Source organism: Lipotes vexillifer, unplaced genomic scaffold, assembly GCF_000442215.2.
Source record: "Lipotes vexillifer unplaced genomic scaffold, Lipotes_vexillifer_v1.1 scaffold472, whole genome shotgun sequence".
NCBI lineage: Eukaryota > Metazoa > Chordata > Mammalia > Artiodactyla > Lipotidae > Lipotes > Lipotes vexillifer.
The window spans coordinates 3,071,344-3,080,811 of NW_006797698.1; the positions used below are offsets into that span (position 1 = coordinate 3,071,344).

Sequence of the window (9,468 nt, forward strand, 5' to 3'; positions counted from 1 at the left end):
CACAGGAATGCCTACTCGCCAAAAAACCCTCACCCAATTTCCTCCTGGCACCAGCAAGGTAACTCCTTAGGAGTTAATGTTCCTTTCTCAAATCTATAAGAGGTCACAATAACCCACTACTTGCCTCGTTGGACTATGTAAACTGTCAGTACGGTACTTTGATGTATAACCCTTTGTCTCAAAAATCTATATGACTGTGCTTTGCCTTCTGATAGGTGGAACAGTCTTCAGAGCTTTTTGCAAGACAGTCTCACCTGTAATAATCCTCAGGTTGGCTCAAATAACAATTTCCATATCTTTATGAGATTGACTATTAATTTTTTCACTGTCGACAAGTTTGGTGTACCAAAAATTCAGGCAGAAAAAGGCAACCTTCCACATGATCCAATTCCCTGATTTATATGCCCATCAATTTTAGGTCCAACCTTGTGTAACCCCCAAAAGAGGAAGGGGCGGGACTTCCCTAGTGGTCCAGTGGTAAGGAATCCGCCTTCCAATGCAGGGTACTCGGGTACGATCCCTGGTCGGGGAACTGGGATCCCACATGCCACGGGGCAACTAATCCTCCGCACCACAACTACTGAGCTCGCGTGCCTCAACTAGAGAGCCCACACGCCCTGGAGCCAGCGTGCCGCAACTAGAGAAGAGAAAAGCCACAGGCCACAACTAGAGAGGAGACCGTGCACCACAACGAAGAGCCCACGTGCCTCAACGAGAGGCCACATGCCCCAACAGAGATCCCGTGTGCCACAACTAAGATGTGACGTAGCCATTAAAAAAAAACCAAGGGGTGGGGGCAGAGTTTAAATTGCAGTCCTCCCGGAGCCTGGGAGACATGGACCGGACGCGCAGCGCTATGACCCGCCTCTGGAGACTTTTGGCTCCTCCTGCCTGCAGGCGGCGCCGTAGGAGCCCAATCCCCGCGCCAGAAAGGCAACGTTCCCAGGATGCCTTGCGTGTCCCCATGGCAACGGCCCCCGCTGAGCGGGGCTGACGGGCGCAGGCCCCACCCCCGAGCGGTCGGTAAGATTATCTGGTCGTCCGCTGCTGCACCAGCGCGGCATTTGGAAAGGGTATCCCGCGCCCAACCGAGGCCTGGAATCCGGCCGGGGACCATCCCGGGGGCGGGTTCAGCGGCCGCGCCCCGGGTCTCGGGCTACGCAGACTCTGCAAGTGTCAGCGGTGACCTCTCGGCCCGGCAGAAGGGGCGGTCCGCGGTGGCAGGAAGAGAAGCCTGCTCGGGCGGGAGCCGGGCCTGGAGGAGGCGCGGTCTGGGATCCTCGGACTGACTGTGAAATCTGCAGCCCTAGCCCAGCAGTCTAACCCGAGCTCGCGCGTTGGAGTCCAGAGGGGGCCGTGCAGGGAAATCCGTGCTCTCGGCCGTGGTTATTAAGTTCCTCGAAGCAGGGACTGATTTTTTTTTTTTAATCTTTGTTACCCATGCAGTGTGTTTCCACAGTGGGCGCTCTACAAACACTTGTTGAATCAATGAATTAACGAATGAAAGAGATGTACACATAGCCGCTGATTTTACAGTCAACCCAGGGCTTTCTGAGTGTTCCTGTTTCTCTGAAGCTCAGCTTGTGTGCTGGGAGTACTGTTAGTAAGGTACAGAGTGGAAGAAAGAACGGAATTACAGCTGAGAAAAGGAAAGGAGTCCCATAGGGGAACATAGAGTATAATACCAAATTGCAATGATAGGGACTGTCACTTTAACAGGTAAGCTCTTTAGAAAATGATAATGACGGTTGCAACTTTTATTTTAGTTTCAAGTCTTACAGAGATTCTCAGGGGTGAAAGTAACTCAGTTTCCTGATACTTAGCTTAAATTGAAACAATGTTTCCCAAGAAATATGACAATTTCTTACTGCCTTTTCCCTAACACACACACAAAATGGTATTCAGAATAAAATCTTTAGGGATCATAATCCAACTCCCTCACTTTATAGATGAGTAAAGTGAGTTACAGAGAGGTTGAAGTGACTTGCTCCAGGTCATATAGCTAGTGACTGAGAATACAGCCTAGGTTTCTGAGTTCCAGTTCTATGCTCTCCCTCCTTTCTTTCAACACATATTTATTGGAACTTCTTCAATAAATTTTAATACAGTATTGTTTCTCTTGGGTTGTGGCTGCTTAATCAAGCTTCTGTTTTACATTTTCCAAGTTATCAGGAAGCTATAGGGCATTTTCCTTATTCCCCTTTGTCATCTTCTACAGAAAGTGGTTTGTTTTTCTGGTGCAAATGGTCTTGAAAAAGATCACTGATGATTTATTATTTCTTTCTGACATTTGTAACATGATCTTGGGGCAAATAGTTTTCAGTTTAAATTTCGTTTCAGTGGAGTCAAACTACCAGTTGTAGAAGTCTCTGTAAATGCAACTTTCTGTATTTCTTTCTTAAAAACACATGAATGGGTTTAAAGATATCTCACAGGAAATGCTGAAGACAGTTCTATGCATACTTTATCACACAGTATTTTAACACATTTAAACGACTGTGCCCTATGGTAGGTACTTACATGACTGTGTCTTATGCTATGTGCTCAAATGGCTTTTTATTTTTATTTTTGACTGCGTCACGTGGCTTGTGGGATCTTAGTTCCCCACCCATGGATCAAACCTGGGCCCCTGGCAGTGAGAGAGCTGAATCCTAACCACCGGACTGCCAGGGAGTTCCCTCAAATGTCCTTTCAATTGAATCAAACTATTTGTTTCAGGTCAAGTTTCTCCAGTTAGAAATGAGTGTCTGTGGCAGTTCCAATGACTGACTTCTTCGTGAGTTCCCCCATCCCCCCACTGTTCCTGTAAAACAAGGGCCTGTACATTCAGTGTTCCACCTTTGTCAGGGTATAAATCTGCTTTGTTTGCAGCAACTGTTGTTTTGGAAAGAGGATGAGCAAAACCATCACAAGGTCTTCTTGGAATTGTATCATCCAAACCTTGCCCATTTTACATATTGAAAAGTCTGGCTTTTCAAGATCCGTGTTGTAACTTCTCGCCTGATACGAACAAAGGTAGGCGGCTTTTAAACATTACTGATGAGAAGTGTGAAGCCATCCTGAGACAGAAGGAAATGCGTTTGGGGGTCCAGATGGCAGTGCCCTTTGATGACGTGGTCATCTGTTTCTGAGCCCAGGAGTAGGAGAATCCAGATAAGCATCAGAACGAATGCTCGTGGTGCATGCTTTACATGCATGTGATGAGGCGTATGGATGAGACTGCTCTCTCTAGGCATGAGATGTTTTTGTTGAAAATTTGAGAGTAATTCATGAAATCAAAGGCTAAGCAAGTCTCAGCAGGTCATCCACACTTTCTGTTTGCTACTTGGTCAGCCTTTAACAAGACAGCAAACTTGACGTACCCATCCAGCGTCTTTTAAAGTCACAGATACTTATATTTAAGTCACTTTTGCAGTTGGAGATTCAGCAGTGATACAGTGAGTCGTCCACATAGTGGTGAAAGCGTAACTGGATAGAAAATCATGCCCTTAGAGTTTTCATGCTGACAGTGCTGATGTGGAAAGGTAGTAGAAAATGCCACCCATGAGAGAAGAAAACTACCTGTAGTTTTGCCATTTGAAAATTATGTCATAACTTCCTTATTCTATGAGAATGACTTACACAGGGGAAAAAAACACCCTCCTTCCTGATGGATATGAATGAGGAAGGATGCAGCCCTAAGAAATGCTGAACCAGCACATGGAAGTGAAACCTTGTCCTGGTAACATTGTTTGAACCCCGCATTAAGCGGTCCCTGAACTTATCCTACCCGACTCTTCACGTATGTGAACCAGTAACATTTTCTTGCTGTTTAAAATGTTTTGGAATTGCATTTCCTCTTACAAAACAGAGTCCTAAAAGACATAGAAATTGTTAACAGAATGAGGGTTTGTGAGTAACAGATCCTAAGGCATGAAATTGGCTGCACAGAAAAAGAATGGGAGGAGTAATGACTGTCCGGTCTGAGAAGGTGACAGTCTTTGTTAGGTAGTAACTGTCACCTCTTCTGTCTTGGGACTCAGACCGTGTACATACTAATATGAAGCATTAGGGACTTGGTAGGGAGAAAAAAATTCAGAGGTTGCAGCTTGCTTGTTTTCAGCCCTCAATAAGTTTCTAAAAAAAAGAGACAGTCTTAGGCTGTCAAGACCTTGATACTTTTCAAGGTTACAGGGCAGTTATTTTGTAGAATGTCCCTCAATCCGGCTGTACCTGATGTGTCTTCATGAGTAGGCCCAGTTTATTTGCCTTCAGAGGGTTAGCCAAGATGTGATGCTGTGTTTATCTCATTGCATCTTATCGGGTGGTGCATGATTTCAGTTCTTTCCATTACTGAGGATGCTCACGGTGATCACTTAAGGTAGTGTCTGCCAGACTTCACTATGAAGTTGCTTTCCCCCCTCTTTGTAATTAACAAGTATTTCATGATTTTGTGGGAAGGTACTTTGAAGTCATGTAAATGTCCCATTCCTCATCAAATTTTCCATTCGTTTAGCCACATATTTTATATCTGTATGGACTCATAATAGTTTCCAATTTTTATTCCTGTTTTGTCCAGTGGGTTATAATTCTATCAGTATTTATTTTGATGCTCTCATTGTCCTAAATTTGGCCAGTGGAAGCCCCCTTACACAGGCTTCCATGTCCTTTTGACTTGTTCTCATCATTCTTGAGCAACTCCCTTGCTATCTCTGTCACAAGTTGTTCTAGGTGTGTCTTCTATTTACCCTGTTCCAGCGCTGCAGTTGATCATTTCTCCCAGGACCCCTGGTTCCTTGTAACGGAGAGTGGGTTAGAAGCCAAGATCCGGCACTAGTTGTGCCCATTGCTATTTGAGGATTGCTACTCCCAGACCCCCTCAGTGGACAGAGCTAGGACATACATACATATAACATGTACACATGTTTACATTTATTTCCACATCTATTTTTATGAATGATTCCACACCAATACCACTACCATACCAGTGTCCGTTCTAGTTTTGCCTCTTCCCACATCGGTAATTCTCATCTCCAAGAGTGAGCTTTGCTCCCATTATCTGTAATATATTTATTTATCTGATCAGTCCTCCTGTGAGTAAGCCACCTCCTGGGGCCACTGCCACCCCTTTCCCCGAGCAGAGCCCCACTGGGGCTCTGACATCCTGCTCTGGGCCACCCCACCCCCTCCCATCCCCACCTGCTGTAGATGCTTACCTTACTCAGCTCTACTTAATGATTTTGGAACTGAATTGTTCAGGAAAGGAAGGGAGGAGAAAGAGGAAGGAAAAGAAAGGGAGAAGGGAAGGAAAAGGTGGCGATACTATTAATGGAAATGGTTTAGTTGACAGAATGAATCAGTGAAGAAGTGAAAAAGATCAACAGAGGTGATACATCTAATATATGAGCGGACACAGGACTGAAATCAACCCCCAAACTGAATCTAGTACAGATCTGAAAGTCATTTAAATAAAAGTGATTCTAATGCCATAAAATTAGGAGTAATTTACTAAGATCATAAACATCAACAGCCAATTGCAGATGGCCATGGGCTGGGGTTTGGAAAGCACACCCAATCCAAGAGCAGCACCAGGAGGAAGGGCAGTCCCGGTCATTCAGCAAACGTCGATGTGGCCGGGTATTGTCTCTGCCCTCGAGAAGCTCACAGTCAAATGGAGAGAAAGACGAATAATGGGCAGATATAGGAAAGTGGAATAAGCGCCAGGCGAGAGGGAAAGCAGACGCGTGAGGACAGCACCCAGGAAGGGCACTTAACCCACATTCAAGGGCTCAGGGAAGTTGTCCCAGAGAAACGACACCTCAACTCAGTCTTGACCAATGAGAAGCAGGTTGCACCTGCCCAACAGGTAAACTTGAAGTTGATTAAAATGCAGGTTAGACCGTCTAATGAGAACCAAGGAGGAAAGCAATGCATATTTTCAATGCAAGGGCTTCATGTGTGGTTTATGATAGAAGGCAGATTCCAGTCATTGGAAGGAGGCAATTAAGACTAACACATGTTGAGAACATCCAGCCCTTGGATGACAGGAGATGTTGCCCACAGTCCTACAGAGGGAAGCCAGGAGGGGAACAAGAGGAGAAGCAGGTTCAGGGACGTGGCAGTGAGCCAGGGCTTGACAGAGCGGGATGCCACCAGCTGGTCCAAGGGGAAGCTCTGTGAGCTTCTGGCGGGCACCGCTGTGGAGAATGAGGCTGCCGGTTGCGAGATCAGTGAGCTGAGGCAGGTGGAAGGTGAGGCTTCCTGCAGCCGCCGCAAAGGAAAGCTGATTTTCTTCTGTGAGTGCAACATCACATTGGGCTGGAAAGGTATAATTAAAAAATCTGGTGCGAAGCACAAGGGGTTGATTGAAATACCCAACTTGTCTTAAGAAACAGAAGTAGATGACACTGAAGTGAACGTGAGTAAAAAGAAAGGAGATGGGGGTATACTTGAAAGATCTTATGAAAACTGCAGACACCGCCGAGGTCAGGGAAGCCCTTGGAGATTACCTGAAGGCACTTAAGATGGAATTTACAATGGGAATGATTTTACAAACCAAAGCTATGGCAACCCAGGAATTGACTGTTAAAAGGAAACTGAGTGAGAATACCTTGCAGATTCAGGCCTCCTCTCCAGTGGCACTGGGTGTAAGGATTCCCACTGTGGCACTGCACATGACGGAACTGTTTGACACAGCTATCGAGCAGCTGTACAGAATCTTTACTGTGAAAGATTTGGGACAAAAATTTTCTAAATCTCCTGCTGTATTAGAAGCTGAAAAGGGAGGGAAACTCCAAATGTTTGATGGGAACATCACCGGTAAATATATAGAATTGTTAACAAATAAAAAGGTCATCATGAAATGGAGATGCAGGTTCTGGCCAGAACACTATGCACTAGTTGCACTGAATTTTGTGCCTACTCTAGGGCAGACGGAATTACAATTGACTGTGAAGGAGCTCCTGTCTGTGAAGAAGAGAAATTCAAATTCTGTTGGCAGAAGCAGCATTTTGAAGAAATAAAAGGTTTACTGCAGCTGAGAAGATTTTATAAGGGCATTACTTTTTGTAAGCAGAAAAAGTGTAACATTTACCACTTCCCTCTATCATTCCTTTAAAAAAAGAAAACAAATACTCTTAATTAATACTGGATTAAATCCATGAATTTATAACAGAATAGAAAAAAAAAAACACTAACACGTGGGACAGCTATACCCCTCCAACCGCCCCCCTCCTGGACCATATGCCAGGTTCCCCACTGTCTTCTGGCATCTGCTTCCTGAACTACAACCAGTCACCTGCTCCGCTTTCTTCTTGGACCATGTTGTCCAGGCCCTTAGAGAACAGTTGGAACAGCCTTTTGGTTCTGAGCAGCCCAGCCCTATCGTTTGGGTTAGATGCCAATGAGAACTCTTACCTGCAATATTCCTGACATCGTTTCTCCTGGAGTACTGTTTCTACTACTATCAGAAAATAGACACCTCACTGGGCTTTTTAGTCATGTGAGAAGTGTGGTAAGATGGGTACCCCAGTTCCAAATAAAGCTTACAGTGCTGGAGTGTGGATGGTTTTATTTCCCCTTCCTGGCATTGAAGGGTCCTCAGGTTTTTTGGATATTGTCTTGATTTTCTCTCTCCCAGTGTCTTGTGCCTTTAGTAAAATATGGGAATTTTGGCACCCCTGGACATGCTTTCAGACATAAAACTCAAGGCAACGAATCCACCTCATTGTGACCTTTCTAGGTGAGAAAACACACTATTCCCAAACCAGGCTCAATATCCCAGATTGAAATGGGACAAGAGCTGCTCACTCTTCCAGGACAGAGGGGAAAGGGAGAAGACAGAAAGGGCAGTTACCCCCGTGCTGGGAGGCTTGGATTTGAAGAGCATCAAAGTTTGGCTGTTTTAGGGTAAGAAAGAGTTGGAGCACTGACATTTGAGTCTGTGCATTGAGATTACATGAATTCCTTTTCTTAAGTCGTCTTGTCGTAGTGGCAGCATGTAGAATTCTGTGATTCCAGCCTGTAAGATGAGGCCCTTCTTTTTTTTTGTTTTGTTTTGTTTTTGCGGTATGCAGGCCTCTCACTGTTGTGGCCTCTCCCGTTGCGGAGCACAGGCTCCAGACGCGCAGGCTCAGCGGCCATGGCTCACAGGCGCAGCCGCTCCGTGGCATGTGGGATCCTCCCGGACCGGGGCACGAACCCCTGTCCCCTGCATCGTCAGGCGGACTCTCAACCACTGCGCCACCAGGGAAGCCCCCTGAAGAGTTTCTTAAAATGATATTCAACTGTTTGATATTCTACATTCAGAGCATTCTGATAAATCACTTAGTGCATACTCATCCTGTCGTTACAGTTAATTGAATAATGTCTTCCCGCCCTACAAAACTGAGGGGAGTACCATCAGATTCAGTAGTTCAATAGAAATTTATTAAATTTAATAAATCAAATAAAAAACTTTCTAATTACTAAAGCCTGTGAGTAGTTAGCTTTCTTTCTTCCTGACAATCTGTATACACAGAAAAATACTTCTGGACCCTCGAGTTTTGTTAATTTGACCTATTTCTCTTCCGTAACAATTCAGGCATACGAATCCCCAGGTGTTAAAGAAATCTCAAACCCTACAACACATCACGGCTTGACGTACAAAAATCATTATCTATCTTAGTCTAGTTTTTTTCCTCCTAAATTGTCAAGAGGGAAAACCTCAAGCCTATATTTAGACTTGTGTAAACCTATAGATTTTGCGTAAAATCAGGAGAAATTGATAACATGAAACAAAGTTTAGACACGCACCTGATGGCCTGCTCATAGATGAAACCCTAGAGAGAAGCTTCCCCAAATCCTAGTTCTAGATTCACTTTTACTGCATGCGACCCCCGTCCCTAGGCCAATTTGTGTTTTAATCCAGGAAAGAAATGCGAACTTTCATTCGCGCAGGCATAAACCAAAAAGACCACGAACATGAAGGCGACTCCGGAGTCCCGTTCTCTCTCTTTCCCACCAACAGACTAGTTCGGGCCTCTCCGCCGCTTCGCTCTTGAGCGCCCCCGGGGTCCCACAGGGTTGCACACACGTACCCTCTCACCAACGTTCTGCTAAGGACACGTGTTCTTCCTGCCCAGATCAGCAGCCTGGAGCCCCGCCCGCCTCGCATTTCCAAGGCCCCGCCTACCGCTCCACCGGCCAATTGCTCCCGAGGCGTAGCCCGACCCCGCCCCTCCGGCCCCTGCCCGCCGCTTTTGTTCTCCCCCGTTCCCTCTCTCAGCCTGTGCGCTCCAGGCAAACCGAGTGGCAGCCGCTGATTGGAGGCCGCAGCGCAGCCAATCAGAAGGGGGCACCTCACGTTAGCGCTCTGATCTTTAAACGCCTGAGCCGCGGGGCCTGCGGAGGAGGCCAGAGAGGAGGATCTGCGCTGAGGCCTGTGCTGCGGAGCTGGGACGCGCACTTCGGCGCTCGGACGCGCACTTCAGAACACGCGGCCCGCGCCCC

At 46.2% G+C, this 9,468-nt stretch overlaps 1 pseudogene; it reads left to right on the forward strand.

The window, feature by feature from the left end:
* The first annotated feature begins 6,512 nt into the window (after positions 1–6,512).
* On the forward strand, positions 6,513–9,327 carry LOC103078070 (activator of 90 kDa heat shock protein ATPase homolog 2-like; annotated as a pseudogene).
* The last annotated feature ends 141 nt before the right edge of the window (positions 9,328–9,468 follow it).